General features: G+C 47.5%; 1 protein-coding gene across 12 annotated transcripts in view; it reads left to right on the top strand.

The window, feature by feature from the left end:
• PIN1 (peptidylprolyl cis/trans isomerase, NIMA-interacting 1) overlaps nt 1–21,766 on the top strand; it is a 429,836-nt gene that overhangs the window by 200,565 nt on the left and 207,505 nt on the right. The window contains exon 1 of one of the 12 annotated variants that reach the window (XM_050770783.1): nt 17,769–17,772. The exons of the other annotated variants lie outside the window; for them this stretch is intronic. The gene's annotated coding sequence lies outside the window, so the exon portion shown is untranslated. Of the gene's footprint in view, nt 1–17,768; nt 17,773–21,766 lie in introns of those variants that run through there. 12 annotated transcript variants of the gene reach the window in all.

Genomic DNA, 21,766 nt, shown 5'->3' with positions numbered 1-21,766 from the left:
GTGTCGTTTGGGATGAAGGTGCAACTTTGAGTTTTCGTTTGTTTGTTTGTTTTTGAGACGGAGTCTTGCTCTGTCGCCCAGGCTGGAGTGCACTGGCGCGATCTCGGCTCACTGCAAGCTCTGCCTCCCGGTTCACGCCATTCTCCTGCCTCAGCCTCCCGAGTAGGTGGGACTGCAGGCGCCCGCCACCACCCCCGGCTAATTTTTATTTTATTTTATTTTATTTGTATTTTTAGTAGAGACGGGGTTTCACCGTGTTAGCCAGGATGGTCTTGATCTCCTGACCTCGTGATCTGCCCGCCTCAGCCTCCCAAAGTGCTGGAATTACAGGCTTCAGCCACTGTGCCTGGCCGCAATATTTAGTTTTAATCATGAGGCAAACTCCTCCTCTTTCTGCTAATATCATGTCTAAGGCTATCCTATTTTCCCAAACCATCTGGCTAGTAGCCCCCAATTGCTCAGCTATTCCTTTAACAGCATCTCCAGTGTAGTTAATAAATCACTGTTGGTTGTAAGAGATGTAGTTTATCCAATCTACACTTTTATTTTTTATTTATTTATTTATTTGCTTTATTTTTATTTTTATTTTTATTTATTTATTTTTTTTGAGACGAAGTCTCGCTCTGTCGCCCAGGCTGGAGGGCAGTGGCCGGATCTCAGCTCACTGCAAGCTCTGCCTCCCAGGTTTACGCCATTCTCCTGCCTCAGCCTCCCAAGTAGCTGGGACTACAGGCGCCCGCCACCGCGCCCAGCTAATTTTTTGTATTTTCGGTAGAGATGGGGTTTCACCGTGTTAGCCAGGATGGTCTCGATCTCTTGACCTCGTGATCTGCCCGTCTCAGCCTCCCAAAGTGCTGGGATTACAGCCTTGAGCCACCGCGCCCGGCCTTATTTATTTATTTTTTGAGATGGAGTCTCGCTCTGTCACCCAGGCTGGAGTCCAGTGGCTCCATCTTGGCTCACTGCAAGCTCTGCCTCCTTGGTTCATGCCCTTCTCCTGCCTCAGCCTCCTGAGTAGCTGGGACTACAGGCGCCCACCACCTCGCCCAGCTAATTTTCTTTTTAATCCAATCTACATTTTTATTAACTGTCACCTACCAAAATATTGACTCAAATCCTGCAGCTATTTGATTTCTGGTTTTAATTGATCTGATATTCCCCGTGGGACTCCAGTTGCATCTAAATAGCCCCAAGAATCGAAAGACCTGTAAGGGGCCGGGCGCAGTGGCTCAGGCCTGTAATCCCAGCACTTTGGGAGGCCAAGGTGGGCTGATCATGAGGTCAGGAGATCGAGACCATCCTGGCTAACATGCTGAAACCCTGTCTCTACTAAAAATACAAAAAATTAGCTAGGCGTGGTGGTGGACACCAGCTACTCGGGAGGCTGAGGCAGGAGAATGGCAGTAAACCCAGGAGGTGAAGCTTGCAGTGAGTGGAGATTGCGCCACTGCACTCCAGCCTGGGCAACAGAGCGAGACTCCGTCTCAAAAAAAAAAAAAAAAAAAAAAAAAAAAAAAAAAGACCAAAGACCTATAAGGGGCCTCTCTTACTTTACGATGTTTTATCTTTCCTTCCTCTGGTTGATGAAATGCCAGGGTGAAAGGGATAACCAATTGGACTAAAGCACAAGTGCCACTCCAGTTATTGGGCAGACTGTCCAGTAAAGGTCCACCACAATACCACCACACATCCACTCGGGGATGAACAAGGGCTGACTGATTGATAAGCTCTTGAAAGTTCTTAAGCTCACTGTACCCCTTCAGGTCGCCAAGGAACACTAAGTTTCCTCCCTGTCATAAGAGACACGAAGTGAACTTAACGTTGGGAGATGGAAGCTGGATGGCCCTCGGGGGCTGACCCGCATGGTGGTGACCTTCGGGATATAGCAGAGAGAGAGCTTGGCACGACTTGTTACCCTAGGCTGTAGAATCCTGGAAAGAGCTACCATGCAGCCCATGCCCGGTCTATTGGAGGACCACCCTAGTGGAAAGGGGACAGTCTGGGCCTCTGGCCTGCCGTGCGCACCAGCATAACAATTGCTTTTGTTTAACATGCGGATGGAATATTTGATCCCTTCCAACCAGGCATTTACATCTTGGTATCCTGTCTCGATTGCCAAAGTTTAAGTCTTTAACTTCTACCATCACTATCTTGGCCTTGTTAGATGAAGGAGGAACAATGGTTCCATTGTGAGAGGTTTTGGAAAACAGCTTAGAGGCCGGTGCAGGTGGGGGGGGATCAAATAAACGCATTTCAAAGAATCCAATAGGGTCTGACCTTGAAACTTCAGCCCCTATACCATAAAACCGACTTAGAGAAGGGAACTGGCTTAGAAAAGGGGGAGAACTTTGGTGGCTCGAAATAATAACCTGTATATGGTTGCACTGGTTTAGCTGACAGTGGGGCCGGGGGGGTGAGGCACTGTCCCTTTAGTAAAATGAATGTACGGTTTTAGGAAATTACAAAAACTGGTTGGGGCAGTCCATCCTTGCTCTTTGGTGGTCCACAGAACGTTGGACCAACTACGGCATAAAAGCTCCACATAGGGGGGTGGGGTGGCAAGACTCCCGGTTGCCACTGGGGTGTTTATCGAAATCTCCCCGGATTAAATGGTCCTAATTCACTAATGCCCAGTCTGAGGAGAGCCAGGATGGACAGAGGTACTTTTCTGAATTAGAGAGCTGTCTTTGACTTGACAAATCCCCACAGGGTATAACAAGGCAAGCATTAAACGCAACAGTTCGAGGTGAAATTGACTTGGTTATGTTAATAACTAGATGGTCAGCAGCAGAGCAAGGAAAGAAGAAAGAGTAATAGAATAGATGAAGGAGAATTAAATTCTTCTTAGCTTTAGTTTGGTGGGGTTTTCCCCTGGGACTACGGCCCACCACTCTGGAGGCGGCGGCGCTTTCTTGACTCCAGTGTGATGAGTCCATCCTCTCTCTGCCGTCCGGACTGAGGTTCCAGTAGTGAGGAGCACCGAATAACGACATTCCCAGGCTGGCTCAAGCTTCTCCTCTTTCCAGCTCTCGGTGAGGATGTGATCCCCAGGCTGATGTTGCACCAGGAACTCCAAGGGCAGCGCCTGTGCTAATAGAACTTTAGTTTTTTTTTTTTTTTTTTTTTTTTTTGACGCGGAGTCTTGCTCTGTGCCCCAGGCTGGAGTGCAGTGGCGTGATCTCGGCTCACTGCAAGCTCCGCTCCCCCGGGTTCACGCCATTCTCCTGCCTCAGCCTCCCGAGTAGCTGGGACTACAGGCGCCTGCCACCTCGCCCGGCTAATTTTCTCGTATTTTTAGTAGAGACGGGGTTTCACCGTGTTAGCCAGGATGGTCTCGATCTCCTGACCTCATGATCCGCCCGTCTCGGCCTCCCAAAGTGCTGGGATTACAGGCTTGAGCCACCGCGCCCGGCCAGAACTTTAGTTTTAAGAGAAGAGAAAAATAGAAGATAGACCAAGTATATAATTTTTAAGGAACTGATCTTTTGTTTCAAAGGTAGGAAAATCAGCAGTGGAGTGCAAATAAGGTAACCCGTAAAGCATCTCATAAGGAGAAAGGCCAACGTCTTTCCGTGGTGCAGTTCGAATTCTCAGCAGGGCGATAGGAAGACACTTGGTCCATGGCAATCGAGTCTCTAAGACTAATTTGGTTAAGTGGTTCTTTAGAGTCTGATTCATTCTTTCTACTCTCCCTGATGAGGGTGGGTGCCAGTGAGTATGGTGTTCCCATTTCATGTCTAATATTTGGGATAGCTTTTTTTTTTTTTTTTTTTTTTTTTTTTTGAGACGGAGTCTCGCTCTGTAGCCCAGGCTGGAGTGCAGTGGCCGGATCTCAGCTCATTGCAAGCTCCGCCTCCTGTGTTTATGCCATTCTCCTGCCTCAGCCTCCCGAGTAGCTGGGACTACAGGCGCCCGCCACCTCGCCCAGCTAGTTTTTTGTATTTTTTTAGTAGAGACGGGGTTTCACCGTGTTAGCCAGGATGGTCTCGATCTCCTGACCTCGTGATCCGCCCGTCTCGGCCTCCCAAAGTGCTGGGATTACAGGCTTGAGCCACCGCACCCGGCCTGGGATAGCTTTTTAATAATGTGTGCAGTGAAATGAGTTCCATTGTCTGAGTCAATATTTTCTATTAGTCCAAACCTGGGTGCTATATTTTCAATTAGGGCCTTAACTACATTACTAGCTGTTGCATTTGAAAAGGGGACAGCTTCGACCCAGTGAGTGAGGTGGTCTACTATCACTAGTAAATATTTTGGATGACCTATTTATTGGAGGCATTTCTGTGTAATCAACTTGGATACTTTGGGATGACCTTAAGCCCGGACTCCTTCCCCCGAGAGGTAATCTTTTTATAGTTTGTTTATCAGTTTTCTTACATACTAAGCAACTATCTGCAAACTGGCCAGGGTACAAATTCCCATACAACCATAAACTGCGTCACACGTAGCCTGGGGCCCCCAATGGGTCCCCTGATGTAGTTGGGATAAGATTTCCCTCATAAGGGGTTTAGACAACATTTCTCTCTGGTCTAATTGCATCCACTTTCCTTCTGAATTCTCTTTAGCGTCTATTTTTATTAGTTTCTCTTTTATGGTGGAAGAGAAAATGGGGATTATGGTAGGAGGAGGGAGGTAGGGAGTTAAGTGAAAAATAATGCATTTCAGAAGACACAGCAGCCTGCTTGGCCACCTGATCTGCTAGGTTATTTCCTCGACTTTCAAAAGAGGCTTTTCTGGTGTCCGGGAACATAGACAATAGCTATTTCTTCCTGCAACTTAATATGATTCAATACTTGGGTGATCAACTCCTTGTGAACAAGGTCTTGACCTTTACTATTAATGAGACCTTGTTCAGTTCAAATTTTTCCAAATGTATGAGCCACTTCAAAGTGTACTTAGAATCGGTAGAGATGGTTCCCTCCTGGTCCTGTAAGGACTTTAAGGCTTGGCTGAGTGCAAACAGCTCACACGTTTGAGCAGACCAACTGTTGGGCAATTTTTCTGACTCTATTTCTATGAGAGTTTCTCCATCAATCACTGAATACCCATTGTGTCTTTTTCCCTCAAGCACACAGGAGGAACCACCTATGAATAAGTGCTGTACAGTCCAGAAGGGGGTTTCTCCTAGATCTGGTTGAACCTTTGTATGGTAATCAATTAAATCTAAACTTGTGTGTTTCCTCCTTAGATTTCAATTCCCTGTTAGGAAACCTGCTGGGTTGAGTGAATTATCAGTGGTCAATGTTAAATCATCCTTTTTTTTTTTTTTTTTTTTTTTTTTTGGAGTCTCGCTCTGTCACCAGGCTGGAGTGCAGTGGTGCCATCTCGTCTCACTGCAACCTCCAACTCCTAGGTTCAAGCGATCCTTCTCCTTCAGCCTCCCAAGTACCTGGGACTATAGGTGTGTGCCACCACGCCCAGCTAATTTTTGTATTTTTAGTAGAGATGGGGTTTCACCATGTTGGCCAGGATGGTCTCGATCTATTGACCTTGTGATCCACCCGCCTCGGCCTCCCAAAGTGCTGCGATTACAGGCATGAGCCACCACACCCGGCCATAAATCATCCTTTTCCAACAGAATGGCCTCATACTTTAAGAATCTTGAGGCAGTAAGCCATCTCCCTGCTCTGTGGTTAAGATAGTTCTAACTTGGTGAGGCGTGCTTACTGTCAGTTTTCTTCCAAAGGTTAACTTTCTGTGTTCCTTGACTAGTATTGCTGTAGCCACGACGGACTGGATGCATCGAGGCCGTCCACCAGTGACTGGGTCTGAGACCTTTGATAGGAAGGCTACATACAGGCTGCTGGCGGTCTCCATGTTCTTGAGTCAGCACTCCTAGAGCTATCCCTCTGTCCACATTAACAAAAAGGCGGAATGGCTTTTCTAGGGAGGGTAAGGCTAAAACAGGGGCAGTTATGAGCCTTTCCTTCAGCTTCTCGACTTGATCAGCTTCCTCAGATGTCCACAGGAGACAGTTAGGCTTCTCCTGAGCAAGTTTCTCATATAACAGTTTATTGTGCAGTGCATACGAGTCAATCCATAAGCGGCAGTATCCGACTAACCCTAAACATTTCCTGAGTCCTTGTTTAGTTTGAGGCAAGGGTAGGCACATGATTCCCTCAATTCGTTCAGGCCCTATTCCTCGCTTGCCTGCACTTATTAAGTGGCCTAAATATTTAACTTCGGGCTCTGCACAGTGAAGTCTTCTTTTTGAGACTCGTAGTCCCTCAAACTACAGATGATTAAGAATATGTGTAGAGAAGTCAGTTACCTTCAATATATCTTCACCAGATACAAGGATGTGGTCAATGTACTGAAGAAGGCATATTTGTTCTGGGATGACAACTTTTTCTATGCTTGTTCTAAAATTTGATCAAAAAGATTAGGGGAGTCTGTGAACCCTTGGGGCAAGACTGTCCATCGATATTGTTGTTTCCGCCCTGAGTGGGGATCTTCCCATTCAAAAGCAAATATATCTCAGCTATCTCCAGCCAGGGGACACGCCGAAAAAGCATCCTTCAAATCTATTACAGTAAACAATTGATGATTGTATGAAATCTTCATATAATCATGAATGGTGTAAGGTTTGGGGACAACGGGGTGGGTAGTCTGGACTATTTGGTTGATAGCTCTAAGGTCCTGTACTAGCCGATACGACATCTGATTTTTTTTTTTTTTTTTTTTTTTTGAGACAGAGTCTTGCTCTGTCGCCCAGGCTGGAGTGCAGTGGTGCGATCTCGGCTCACTGCAAGCTCCGCCTCCCGGGTTCACGCCATTCTCCTGCCTCAGCCTCCCGAGTACCTGGGACTACAGGCGCCTGCCACTGCGCCCAGCTAATTTTTTGTATTTTCGGTAGAGATGGGGTTTCACCGTGTTAGCCAGGATGGTCTCGATCTCCTGACCTCGTGATCCACCCGCCTCAGCCTCCCAAAGTGCTGGGATTACAGGCGTGAGCCACCGCACCCGGCCGACATCTGATTTCTTGACTGGCAGTACGGGGGTGTTACAAGGGGAAATACAGGGCTGGAGAAGCCCATCCTTAATAAGGCCTTTGATTAGAGGTTTCAACCTTATCCTACCTTCTAGGGGAATAGGGTATTGCTTCCTTCTTACTACTTCTCCTGGGGTTTTTAGCTTGATGCGGATTGGAAGGACCTGGAGTTTCCCTCAGTTTTCTTCTTTGGACCAGACATTAGGATTCATATAATTTTCATTTGCAGTGGTGAGTAGATTTAATGAGGTGAGGAATCCTCTTCGGCTGACTTGTAGACCTATGGCCAACTTGAACATTAAATCCCTCCCCAGTAAATTAGTTCCTGCTTCAGGGATTAACAAGAACTGAATATAAGCTGAGCGATCCTGGTATCTTCTGTGCTTTGTAAAATTTTTGCTCTAAATCCTTCCCCTTTTACCCTGGAGACTAAAAGTTCCTCTGAGGAGGAGACAACATGAGATAGGGGGAAACAGAGGATCGAGCAGCCCTTGAATCGACTAAAAAGGCGGTAAGCTCATGTTTAGGTCCCACCTCCAAATGTATCAAGGGCTCCTGGTGGGACTCAAGACAAAAGAGACAGGGCCCCTGACCCCCCTATTCTTCCTTGAGAGTAATGAGTGGAAGGGCTTCTTTCTCCTTTCTTAGTTCAGGACATCCTCTCTTGAAGTGGCCTGTTCTTCCACATCTATAGCACCTACCTTGTCCTTCTTCCCTCTTAGTTCTGGGATTCTTTAACCCTCCTCCCCCATACTCATTAGGGTGCCTGGTAGATGAGGACCTTGGTCCTCTCTAGATGGAGGCTGGGGTCCTTTAAACGAGGGTTCAGACCCTTTATACTTTCTGTCTCCCTGGAAACTCTGTCTAGAAGTACCTGGGTTTGGAGCCATCTGTTGGAAGGTGGAAAACATGAGTTTTGTCTTTTGTTTCTGTTTTCCTTCGTCCCGTTTCACGTATACTTTCTGAGCTTCCCTAAGAAGCTCACTTAGAGGACAGTCTTCCTAATTGTCTCTTTTTGTAACTTTTTTGAAAAGTTGTCTGGCCAACTTGTAGTGACAAATTGGAGTTTCAACATTCTTTGCCCAAGGGGATCATCCAAATTGAGGCCTGCATATTGCCTCATTTGCTCCCTCAGTCTGTCTAGGAATCTCATAGGCCCTTCATCCTTTTCCTGTTGTGTATCAAGAGCTTTAGAAAGATTTCGGGTTTGGGGTGTTGATTCCTGCATTCCTTTTATTATCATCTCCCTTAGGTCCTGCATATTTTCCCGGTGATCTGCGTTGTTATTGTCCCACCGGGGGTCTCGGGTGAGGAATTTCTGCTCCACAGTAGGAACATTTTTACCGGGAGGGTGCTCACGTTCCCTAACTACCATAGCAGCCCTACAAATCATACTCCTTTCTTCCCCTGAAAAGAGGATGCCCAAGATGGACATTAACTCAACCCAAGTGTATTGAGTTAACTCAACTCAAAAGAGGATGCCCAAGATGGACATTAACTCAACTCAGTTGAGTTCCTAAGAATTGGTCAATTTGGTCTGCCACCAAAGGGTCATCTAGTAGCGGTTTATCTAGTAGCGGTTTAAGCTCCTTTTTAAAATTCTGGACTTCTCAACTGGTTACGGGAGCATTTACAAAGCCAACGGCCCCCACTCCTTGTGGTATCTCTTTCAAAGGGAAGAGGGTCGGGGCTGACCTCTTAGGTATGGAAGGAAGTGGGAAATTCTGAATATCTTTTTTACATTGTTCTACCTCATGCTGGAGTCCTTTTAGAGAGGGGTATTTAGGTTGGGGTGGGGAACAGGCTGATGGGATGGTAATTCCTGAGTCAGGGTTATAAGGAGGAGGAATAACGTGAGCAGAGAGGGAATCTGGAATGGGGTCTGAGGTGACAGTGGCTGTCTAAGGGGAAAGATTGGGGACACTGAATGGGGGAAGGTAGTCTAGGGGATCCCATGTGCTGGAGTCTTTAGGCATGAGAGCTGGCTCCTCTGACTTGTCATTTTAAAGTGCCAGATTGGGTTCTTCCCTATTTAAGGGAAAAAGGAGGGCAGGTCCTTGCCTCCAACAAAGGGCATAGCCGAATTCTTCTTGAGACACTGGACTTTTATTATTAACATATCGGATTAGAAGCTGACACATTACATCCTCATTCGATTCAAACTGTGGCCAGAAGATTGAGGGATTGAGGATGGGTCCCTGAATCCAAACACAACAGCAATATTTTATCATGTGTTGCTTTTTCCTATGTTTAGTCCTTTCATTATCCTTCCAGTGTTTCAGCATAAGACCTAGGGTGCTATCGGGGGAATATCTTTGTTACCACCTTTATCCCCCTTGTTCCCTGTCTTGCTTGGGGTATTTCCCATCTTGATGGTTTTGGGGTAAGGTTCAAGGTTCAATTTCCCTTACTGGAAATTTCTCACCTTTTGGGGTGAGGCTCAATTTTCACTGGAAATTTCTTGCCTTTTGGGGTGAGGTTCAATTTCCCCTCTGGAAATTTCTCACCTTTTCTACTACTGGAGGTTTGTGTGAGCTTCAATCCCCCCACCAATGGGGATGTCTCGCCTCTTTTTTTTTTTTTTTTTTTTTTTTGAGACGGAGTCTCGCTCTGTCGCCCAGGCTGGAGTGCAGTGGCTGGATCTCAGCTCACTGCAAGCTCCGCCTCCCAGGTTTATGCCATTCTCCTGCCTCAGCCTCCCGAGTAGCTGGGACTACAGGCGCCCGCCACCTCTCCCCTGGCTAATTTTTTTGTATTTTTTAGTAGAGACAGGGTTTCACCGTGTTAGCCAGGATGGTCTCGATCTCCTGACCTCGTGATCCGCCCATCTCGGCCTCCCAAAGTGCTGGGATTACAGGCTTGAGCCACCGCGCCCGGCCATCTTGCCTCTTTTTAACCTCTTAGTCACCCCAACCAAGAAGTACTTCACCGCCTCCACCCCACCCCGGCCCCTGCGGCTTTCTTACCTTGGTCCGGACCACCAAGGAAATACTTTACCGGCTCCTGCGGCTTTTCCTTCCTTGGTCTGTGCACAGAGTCATTGCCACAGTATGTGAGGATCTTTTAAGCTAGGTTGCTGGCCAGTTTTTTTGTGTTTTTTTTTTTCTGCGTTGCTGAGAGCTAGAGTTATTCCTCCCACTGGGTGGGTTCTGATTTTTCCCACTTGAGGCCGCCACAAAGGGCGGGGTGCGCGCTTCCTCACGAGAGAGAAACAGAGACCACCCCCAGAGGGGAATGTAATCCCAGACAAGCCCCCAAATTGTTACATATAAAGTTTCGGTGCTGCAAAAGAAATAGCACTCGAATATAAAATTTTCTTTTTAATTCTCAGCAAGGTAAGGTACTTCTATAGAAGGGTGTGCTCTCACAGATGGAACAATGGTGGGTGCACCCCTGCACAAGGGAAGGAAGAGGTTCTTATTCCTGATGCAAGTGGTCCCTACTGCTGTGTCGTTCCCCTATTGGCTAGGGTTAGACCGCACAGGCTAAACTAATTCCGATTGACTAATTTAAAGAGATTGATGGGGTGAGTGGTTTGGCGGGAAAAAAATGGTTATGAAATGAATAAGAATGAACAAGTCAGGGTGGAGTAGGTAATCTGAATGAGTAGAATGAGTCAGGGTGGAGTAGGTAATGACTCAAGGTGGAGAATGAGTCAGGGTGGAAAAGGTTGCTTTGCGAGGAAGTTAAGTTTAAAAGTAGAAGGCAAAGAATTGAGCATACTGACATAGTAACTCTTTGAAGAGAAATTTCGAATTCATATTCAACAACTCTAAAGCAATTCTCCGTCGTTGGCCTCTCACTTTTTTTTTTTTTTTTTTTTTTTTTGAGACGGAGTCTCCCTCCGGATCGATCTTGGCTCACTGCAACCTCCGCCTCCTGGCTTCAAGTGATTCTCATGCCTCAGCCGCCCGAGTAGCTGGGACTACAGGTGCCAGCCACCACACCCAGTGAATTTTTGTATTTTCAGTAGAGACGGGGTTTCACCATGTTGGCCAGAATACTCTTGATCTCCTGACCTTGCGATCCACCTGCTGAGGTCTCCCAAAGTGCTCAGATTACAGACATGAGCCACAGCGCCCAGCCTCGGCCTCCTACATTGTTGGGATTACAGGCATGAGCCAGTGTGCTTGGCCCTTTATTTCTTTACATATTCAATATTTTTATAAATCAACAAAAAGGCCGGGCAAGGTGGCTGGGGCCTTTAAATCCCAGCACTTTGGGAGGCTGAGGCGGGTGGATCACGAGGTCAGGAGTTCGACACCAGCCTAGCCAATATGGTGAAACCCCATCTCTACTAAAAAACAAAAATGAGCTGGGTATGGTGGTGAGTGCCTGTATTCCCAGCTACTCAGGAGGCTGAGACGGGAGAATCGCTCAAACCCAAGAGGCAGAGGTTGCGGTGATACAAGATCGTGCCACCGCACTCCAGACTGGGTGACTGAGGGAGACTCCATCTCAAAAAGAAATAGAACACCACACCCAATCAGCTCAAGCCTGTGGCTAGAGATAAGAATGTAGAAAGAATCTAGAAACATCTTTCCTGCCCAGGAGACTGTTTTCCTCCTGCTTCCTTTAAACTGACTATCCAGGGATTTGCTCCTAAATTTAAAGTGACCTACGCACTATTCCTTTATGTATACAGCTAGCTGCCACACCCTCCCTCCTTTTCTGCCTCTCATCCCTGCCTAGTGTGACCCATGGATGGAGGACTGTCCTCCCAACTCATTTTGCCCTCCCTTCCCAGGACGTGTAAGCAATAAATCTTTGAAATTATGTCCTATTGTAGTGGTGTTTTGAATTTGCACCTATCATCTGAAGAACTAGGGGCTGCCCCTGGTTGAGATTTCCCCAGGGAGCTGGTGGGAACACAAGGTCAGGTTTCCAGTGTCAGAGTGATGATCAGGCAGGCATAAACTGAACACAGGTCAGACAAGAGCAGTTATGTTGCTGGGCACAGTGACTCACTCCTGGAATCCCAGCATTTTGGGAGGCCGAGGTGAGCGGATCACCTGAGGTCAAGAGTTCGAGACCAGCCTGGCCAACATAGTAAAACCTTGTCTCTACTAAAAATACCAAAAATATTAGCTGGGCTTGGTGGCATGTGCCTGTAATCCCAGCTATTCGGGGAGGCTGAGGCAGGAGAATTGCTTGAACCCAGGAGGTGGAGGTTGCAGTAAGCCAAGATTGCACCACAGCACTCCAGCCAGGGTGACACAGGGAGATTCCATCTTAAAAAAAAAAAAAAAAAAGGGGGCAGCCTAGGTCATCTATCAGTATAAACAAGTTTCCCAGGTGAAGGACCTCCTGGTTATAGAATAGCCCAGGTTTAGGCTGTCAACCAGGGTTTTAAAATGTATCCCTGACCGGGCGCAACAGCTCACACCTGTAATCCCAGCACTTTGGGAGGCCAAAGCAGGCAGATCACTTGAGCTAAGGAGTTCCAGACCAGCCTGGCCAACACGGCAACACCCCATCTCTACTAAAAATACAAAAATTAGCCCAGCATGGTAGCGGATGCATGTAATCCAAGCTACTCGAGAGGCTAAGGCAGGAGAATCGCTTGAGCTCTGGAGTTGCAGGTTGCAGTGAGCTGAGATCATGCCACTGCACTCCAGCCTGGATGACAGAGGGAGACTCTGTCATTCATCAATAAATAACTTAATTAACTTAAAAAAATGTATCCCTTAGGCCAGGGGTGGTAACTCACACCTGAAATCCCAGCACTTTGGGAGGCTGAGGCAGGCAGATCACCTGAGGTCAGGAGTTTGAGACCAGCCTGACCAACATGACGAAACCCTGTCTCTACTAAAAATACAAAATTAGCCGAGTGTGGTGGTGCATGCCTGAGGTCCCAGCTACTCGGGAGGCTGAGGCAGGAGAATCACTTGAACCCAGGAGGTGGAGGTTGCAGTCAGCCGAGATCGAGCCATTACACTCCAGCCAGGGTGACAGAGCCAGACTCCCATCTCAAAAATAGAATAGAATAGAATAGAAATAATGTCGAGTGCAGTGGCTTAGGCCTGTAATCCTAGCACTTTGGGAGGCCAAGGCAGGCGGACTGCCTGAGCTCAGAAGTTCAAGACCAGCCTGGGCAATACGGTAAAACCCTGTCTCTACTAAAATACAAAAAAAAAAAAAAAAAAAAATTAGCCAGGTGTAGTGGGTGTGCCTGTAATCCCAGCTACTTGGGAGGCTGAGGCAGGAGAATTGTTTAAACCCTGGAGGCAGAGGTTGCAGTGAGCCGATATTGCGCCACTGCACTCCAACCTGGGCAACAGAGCGAGACTCTGTCTCCAAAATAAAATAAAATAAAATAAGTAGAAGGCCGGGCGCGGTGACTCACGCCTGTAATCCCAGCACTTTGGGAAGCTGAGGCAGGCGGATCACGAGGTCAGGAGATCGAGAGCAGCCTGATCAACATGGTGAAACTTTGTCTCTACTAAATATACAAAAATGAGCTGGGCGTTGGCACGTGTTTATAATCCCAGTTGCTCGGAAGGCTGAGGCAGGAGAATCGCTTGAACCCGGGAGAAGGAGGTTGCAGTGAGCCGAGATCGTGCCACCGCACTCCGATCTGGGCGACAGAGCAAGACTCCATCTCAAATAAATAAATAAATAAATAAAAATAAAAATAAACAAACAAATAAAACAAAATGTATCACTTGAAAGAAAGGCTCCCTGTAAACACCCACATCTGGCTCCCCTTCATTTCTTGTTAGGGCAGCATTGCTAGTCACTCTGCTACTGGATCCTTAATATAGGTAGGGGCTCAAGACAGATCACAATGGAAAGGAAAAAACAAACAAGAACTGACCCAAGTAACTTCTGGGCTTTTTTTGTTGTTGTTTTGTTTTGAGACAGAGTTTTGCTCTATTGGCCAGGCTGGAGTGCAGTGGCACAATCTCTGCTCACCGAAGCCTCCACCTCCCGGGTTCAAGTAATTCTCATGCCTCAGTCGGCCGAGTAGCTGGGATTATAGGTGCATGCCACCAGCCCCAGCTAACTTTTGTATTTTCAGTAGTGACAAGGTTTTCGCCATATTGGCCAGGCTGATCTCGAATTCCTGGCCTCAAGTGATCCACCCATCTAGGCCTCCCAAAGTGCTGGGATTACAGGCATGAGCCACTGTGCCCGGCCAGTAACTTCTGTTTTATTATTTCCTTTTACTGTGATAAAAAGCACATAAAATTGGCCGGGCGCGGTGGCTCAAGCCTGTAATCCCAGCACTTTGGGAGGCCGAGACGGGCGGATCACGAGGTCAGGAGATCGAGACCATCCTGGCTAATATGGTGAAACCCCGTCTCTACTAAAAATACAAAAAAAAAAAACTAGCCGGGCGAGGTGGTGGGCGCCTGTAGTCCCAGCTACTCGGGAGGCTGAGGCAGGAGAATGGCGTAAACCCGGGAGGCGGAGCTTGCAGTGAGCTGAGATCCGGCCACTGCACTCCAGCCTGGGCGACAAAGCGAGACTCCGTCTCAAAAAAAAAAAAAAAAAAAAAGCACATAAAATTGACATGTAACACCTTTTTTTTTTTTTTTTGAGGCAGGGTCTTGCTGTGTTGCCCAGCCTGGCATCAGTGATTGAATCATAGCTCGTTGTAGACTTGAACTCCTGGGCTCAAGCAATCCTTCTGCCTCAGCATCTCAAGTAGCTGGGACTACAGGTGCACACCACCATGTCTGGACAGGTTTTAAAAATTTTTAGTGGGGACAGGGTCTTGCTATGATGCTTAGGCAACAGGCTGAAACTCTGCCTCTACAAAAAGTACCAAAAATTACCCGGTGTGGTCGTGCATGCCTGCAGTTCCAACTACCAGGGAGCCTGAGCAGGGAGGATCACCCAAGCTCACGAGGTCAAGGCTGTAGTGAGCCATGATTGTGTCACCGCACTCCAGCATGGGTGACAGGCTGAGACCCTGTCCCCCCAAAAAAAGGAAGAAAAAAAAACTCAAAGTATTAGAATTATAACTCTTTTTAGAATTGATATGTAAGGTGGGGCTCAGTAGCTCATGCCTGTAATCCTAGCATTTTGGGAGGCCAAGGCGGGCAGATTACCTGAAGTAAAGAGTTTGAGACCTGCTTGGTCAACATGGCAATACCCCATCTCTACTAAAAATACAAAAATTAGCTGGTTGGGCCAGGCACGGTGGCTCACGCCTGTAATCCTGAGGCCGAGACGGGCAGATCGCTAGGTCAGGAGATCGACACCATCCTGGCTAACATGGTGAAACCCCGTCTCTACTAAAAAATACAAAAAACTAGCCGGGCGAGGTGGCGGGCGCCTGTAGTCCCAGCTACTCGAGAGGCTGAGGCAGGAGAATGGCGTGAACCCGGGAGGCGGAGCTTGCAGTGAGCTGAGATCCGGCCACTGCACTCCAGCCTGGGCGACAGAGCCAGATTCCATCTCAAAAAAAAAAAAAAAAAAAAAAAAAAAAAATTAGCTGGTCGAAGGCTGGGTGCAGTGGTTCACACTTGCAATACTCCCAGCAGTTTGGGGGCCGAGGTGGGGGGATCACGAGGTCAGGAATTTGAGACCAGCCTGACCAACATGGTGAAACCCTGTCTCTACTAAAAATACAAATATTATCTGGACTTGGTGGCACACGCCTGTTATCCGAGCTACTCAGGAGGCTGAGGCAGGAGAATTGCTTGAACTCAGGAGGAGGAGGTTGCAGTGAGCCAAGATCGCACCATTGCACTCCAGCATGGGTGACAGAGTGAGATTCTGTATCAAAAAAAAAAAGAAAAAAAAAGTTAAATAAATAAAATGAAATAAATTAGCTGGGCAAGATGGCACATGCCTGTAATCCCAGCTACTCGGGAGGCTGAGGCAGGAGAATCACTTGAACTGGGGAGATGAAGGGTCCAGTGAGCCAAGATCATGTCACTGCACTCCAGCCTGGATGACAGAGTGAGATCAACTAAAAAAAAAAAAAAAAAAAAAGTGGTATGTAATAGTTGTACACTATTGCCTTGAATGCCTGGCCTCAAGTAAACCCCCTGCCTCAGTGTACTAAGTAGTTGGGATGGAAGGAACACAGCAGCTAAACTCGTTTTTTTTTTTTTTTTTTGAGATGGAGTCTCGCTCTGTCGCCCAGGCTGGAGTGCAGTGGCCAGATCTCAGCTCTCTGCAAGCTCCGTCTCCCGGGTTTATGCCATTCTCCTGCCTCAGCTTCCCAAGTAGCTGGGACTACAGGCGTCCGCCACCTCGCCCGGCTAGTTTTTTGTATTTTTTTTTTTTTAGTAGAGACGGGGTTTCACCGTGTTAGCCAGGATGGTCTCGATCTCCTGACCTCGTGATCCGCCCGTCTCGGCCTCCCAAAGTGCTGGGATTACAGGCTTGAGCCACCGCGCCCGGCCTGTTTTTTTTTTTTTTTTTTTTTTAGTAGAGATGGTATCTCACTCCATTGCCCAGGCTGTTCTCAAACTCCTGAGCTAGAGTGATCCTCTCTTCTCAGCCTCCCAAAGTGCTGAGATTAGAAGCATGAGCCACCATGCCCAGCCAGACATTTTTATATTACATGAAATTTTCAAGATCCAGTTGGTACTAATTCTCCATAAATCCTTTCAGAGTATTAAAAATGAAGCAAATCTTGCTAAAGCTTTTAATGATGCCAGTACAAGATATATGTATATCTTGTTTTTATCACTGATAAAAACAGTACAATCATTAAAAACTGCATAATCTTATCAGTAGTGAATATTGCTACAAACGCACTAAGTAGGCTGGGCATGGTGGCTCACGCCTGTAATCCCAGCACTTTGAGAGGCTGAGGCAGGCTGATCATGAGGTCAAGAGATTGAGACCATCCTGGCCAACATGATGAAACACTGTCTCTACCAAAAATACAAAAATTAGTTGGGAGTGGTGTCAAGCGCCTGTAGTCCCAGCTACTCAGGAGGCTGAGGCAGGAGAATCGCTTGAACCCGGGATGCAGAGGTTGCAGTGAGCCAAGACCGCACCACTGTATTCCAGCCTGGCAACAGAGCGAGACTCCATCTCAAAAAAAAACAAAAACAAAAACAAAAACAAAAAAAAACAAACACCAAAAAAAATAAATAAATAAACAACAACAACAACAAAACAAATGCACTAAGTATAATAGTGGCTCAGTGAAGTGGCTCATGCCTGGAATCTTAGCACTTTGAGAGGGTGAGGCAGGATTGCTTGAGCCCAGGAGTTTGAGAGCAGCCTGGCCAACATAGCAAGTGACCACCTCTACAAAAAAATTAAAAATTAGCTGGGTGTGGTAGAGCATCCCTGTACTCCCAGCTACTCAGGAGGCTGAGGTGGGAAGATTGCTTGAGCCCAGGAGGTCAGGGCTACAGTGAGCTGTGTCTGCAACACTGCACCCAGCCTAGGTGATAGAGCAGGAGGAGAGGGGAGGGGAGGGGAGGGGAGGGGAGTGGAGGGGAGGAAGAGAGAGAGATAGAGAGAGAGAAAGAAAGGAAGGAAGGAAGGAAAGGAGGCAGGGAGGAAAGGAGGGAGGGAGGGAAATAAATTAGCAAATAAATTCCAACCCCATGATAAGAAAGTAGTAAACCCAGTGGCATTTACTGCAGGAATGTAAGGTTGGCTCTGGCTGATTTGTATCTTTGTATTAGTGCATTCACCATTACGGATGATGTCTGGAGTTTGCCCACAACGATGCTCAAGACCCTTTCAGACACATCCTCCCCCAAAGGGGAACATTCTCCTGTTCTCAAGGGTAAAACTGCAGCCTGAGTGGAGGACAGATGCAACCCTCTGCTCTGATGGACTAGAGAATGCAGTGGGGGATCGATGGCAGCCTCGCCAGACACCAGTCAATTCCCTGGCCCTCTGCAACTCTGGTTAGCGCTGAGTCCCTACTTTCAGGTGGGGAGAGTCATTCTGGGGGCTTCAAGAACACCCTTCTGTCAGTCCATCCAACCAGGTCCAGGAGCCAGTGGAAGAAATCTGAGACAAGTGGGGGTTCTGTTGAAGGGCGCTTTTAAGAATCACTGAAATAAATGCCTGGTAGGTCTCGAAACTCTAACCTCTGACTTATTTAGTCCATTTTCATGTTACTATGAAGAAATATCAGAGACTGGGTAATTTGGTAATTTTTTTTTTTTTTTTTTTTTTTTTTAGACAGAGTCTTGATCTGTTGCCCAGGCTGGAGTGCAGTGGCACAATATTGGCTCACCGCAACCTCTGCCTTCCATGTTCAAGTGATTCTCCAGCCTCAGCCTCCTGAGTAGCTGGGATTACAGGTGTGCGCCACCAGGCCTAGCTGATTTTTGTATTTTTTAGTAGAGACGGAGTTTCACCATGTTGGCCAGGATGGTCTCAACTTGACCTCATGATCTGCCCGCCTCCGCCTCCCAAAGTGGGATTACAGGCATGAGCCACTGCCAGGCCTTTTTGTTTGTTTGTTTTTTGAGATGCAGTATTGCTCTGTTGCCCAGGCTGGAGCGCAGTGGCACGACCTTGGCTCACTGCAACCTTCACCTCCTGGGTTCAAGCAATTTTCCTGTCTCAGCCTCTGGAGTAGCTGGGCCAGGCACCAGCCACCATGCCCAGTTAATTTTTTGTATTTTTAGTAGAGATGGGGTTTCACCATGTTGGCCAGGCTAGTCTCAAACTCCTGACCTCAGGTGATCCACCCGCCTCAGCCTCCAAAAGTGCTGGGATTACAGGCGTGAGCCACCACACCTGACCTGATTACTCTTTTATTGTAGAGATGGGGGTCTCACTGTGTTGCCCAGGCTGCTTGAACTCCTGGCCTCAAGCAATCCTCCTGACTCAGCCTCCCAAAGTGCTGGGAATATGTGTGTGAGCACCATGATCAGCCAGAATAAGTAACTTTTATTATTATTATTATTATTATTATTTTTGAGACGGAGTCTTGCTCTGCCGCCCAGGCTAGAGTGCAGTGGCCGGATCTCAGCTCACTGCAAGCTCCGCCTCCTGGGTTTACGCCATTCTCCTGCCTCAGCCTCCCAGTAGCTGGGACTACAGGCGCCGGCCACGTCGCCCAGCTAGTTTTTTTGTATTTTTTAGTAGAGACGGGGTTTCACCGTGTTAGCCAGGATGGTCTTGATCTCCTGACCTCATGATCCGCCTGTCTCGGCCTCCCAAAGTGCTGGGATTACAGGCTTGAGCCACCGCGCCCAGCCACTTTTATTATTTTAAAAAATATTTTGTAGTTTTTTTTCTGAGATGGAACCTTGCTGTGTCGCCCGGAGCTGGAGTGTAATGGCACAATCTCAACTCACTGCAACTTCCGCCTCTTGGGCTCAGGCAATTCTTCTTCCTCAGCCTCCCAAGTAGCTGTATTACAGGTGCGTGCCACCATGCCTGGCTAATTTTTGTATTCTTAGTAGAGATGCGGTTTCACCATGTTGGCCAGGCTGGTCTCGAACTCCTGACCTCTTGATCAGCCCACTCCAACTCCCAAAGTGCTGGGATTACAGGCGTGAGCCGGTGTGCCCAGCCTGTAGTATTTTTAAATAGAGATATGATCTCAACATGTTGCCCAGGGTAGTCTTGAACTCCTGGGCGCAAGTGATCTTTTTGCCTAAGCTTTCCAAAGTGCTGGGATTACAGGCCTGAGCCACTATTCCCAGTCTAGAATCTTATAGCATAGAGATAAATTAAGAATTTAGAAAAAGTAGGAACATGCCCCAGTACAGTACATGACAGTCATAATCTACATATAAATATCATTCAGGGCCGGGCATGGTGGCTCACACCCGTAATCCCAGCACTTTGGGAGACGGAGGAGGGCAGACCACGAGGTCAAGAGATCGAAACCATCCTGGCCAAAATGGTGAAACCCTGCCTCTACCAAAAATACAAAAATTAGTTGGGTGTGGTGGTGCGTGCCTGTAGTCCCAGCTCCTCGGAGGCTGAGGCAGGAGAATCGCTTGAACCTGGGAGGTGGAGGTTGCGGCGAGCTGAGATCACGCCACTGCACTCCAGCCTGGGCACAGAGCCAGACTCCGTCTCAAAACAAAACAAAACAAAAGCCGGGCGTGGTGGCTCACGGCTGTAATCCCAGCACTTTGGGAGGCTGAGACGGGCGGATCACAAGGTCAGGAGATTGAGACCATCCTGGCTAACACTGTGAAACCCCGTCTCTACTAAAAATACAAAAAATTAGCCGGGCCTGGTGGTGGGCGCCTGTAGTCCCAGCTACTCAGGAGGCTGAGGCAGGAGAATGGCGTGAACCTGGGAGGCGGAGCTTGCGGTGAGCCGAGATGGCACCACTGCACTCCAGCCTGGGCAACAGAGCAAGACTCCGTCTCAAAAAAAAAAAAAAAAAAAAAAAAAAAAATCAGGGACAATAAGAAAAAAAAATTGCAAAGTTATTCAGACATAGCTCCATAATATATTAGTAAAGGTAATCAAAGTCTTTTAAAATGATCCATTATGTCTCAGTTGAGCTTATCCAGGAATGCAAGGTTGATGTAACACTAGAAATAAATACTAGAAACTAGAAATAAATACAAAAGCCCAGCACTTCGGGAGGCCGAGACGGGTGGATCACGAGGTCAGGAGATCGAGACCATCCTGGCGAACACCGTGAAACCCCGTCTCTACAGGCCGGGCGCGGTGGCTCAAGCCTGTAATCCCAGCACTTTGGGAGGCCGAGGCGGGCGGATCACAAGGTCAGGAGATCGAGACCACAGTGAAACCCCGTCTCTACTAAAAATACAAAAAATTAGCCGGGCGCGGTGGCGGGCGCCTGTAGTCCTAGCTACTCAGGAGGCTGAGGCAGGAGAATGGCGTGAACCCAGGAGGCGGAGCTTGCAGTGAGCCGAGATCGCGCCACTGCACTCCAGCCTGGGCAACAGCGTGAGACTCCGTCTCAAAAAAAAAAAAAAAAAAAAGAAACCCCGTCTCTACTAAAAAATACAAAAACTAGCCGGGCGAGGTGGCGGGCGCCTGTAGTCCCAGCTACTCGGGAGGCTGAGGCAGGAGAATGGCGTAAACCTGGGAGGCGGAGCTTGCAGTGAGCTGAGATCCGGCCACTGCACTCCAGCCTGGGCTACAGAGCGAGACTCCGTCGCAAAAAAAAAAAAAAAAAAAAAAAATACAAAAGCCACATTTATTTTACTTTTGATGGAGTCTCACTCTGTCAACAAGGCTGGAGTGTAGTGGTGCAATCTACACTCAATGCAACCTCCACCTCCCAGGTTCAAGCGATTCTCCTGCTTCAGCCTCGCGAGTAGCTGGAATTACAGGTACACACAACCACACCCAGCTAATTTCTCTATTTTTAGTAGAGATGGGGTTTCACCATGTTGGCCAGGCTGGTCTCCAACTCCTGACCTCAAGTGATCCACCCATCCCTGCCTCCCTAAGTGCTGGGATTACAGGTATGAGCCACCACACCCAACCTGACCGCATTTATTTTAGAAACAAGTCCTTCCATGCATTCACTTGTTCAAGTTTTTTTGTTTTGTTTTGTTTGCTTTTTTTTTTTTTTTTTTTTTTTTTTGAGATGTGGTCTTGCTATGTTGCCTAAGCTGGTCTAGAACCCCTGGGTTCAGGCCATCCTCCCAAGTAGCTAGAACTACAGGCATGCATCACCACATCATTTCATTGAAGTATTTATTACGTACCATCATGGACCAGGTACAGTTCTAGGTACTTGAGTATTAGTAAATAAACATGATCATCATAGAGGATGCACAGGAAGCAGTTAATAAATTCAAGAGGAATTCAGCGTCACAAATTATGAAATATTGGGAAATCATTCATCATGTAAAAACTGGATATAAAAAGAAACTTTTCCTGTAAGAG

The sequence above is a fragment of the Macaca thibetana genome, chromosome 19 (assembly GCF_024542745.1).
Source record: "Macaca thibetana thibetana isolate TM-01 chromosome 19, ASM2454274v1, whole genome shotgun sequence".
NCBI lineage: Eukaryota > Metazoa > Chordata > Mammalia > Primates > Cercopithecidae > Macaca > Macaca thibetana.
This window is presented reverse-complemented; position numbering and strand designations above follow the sequence as displayed.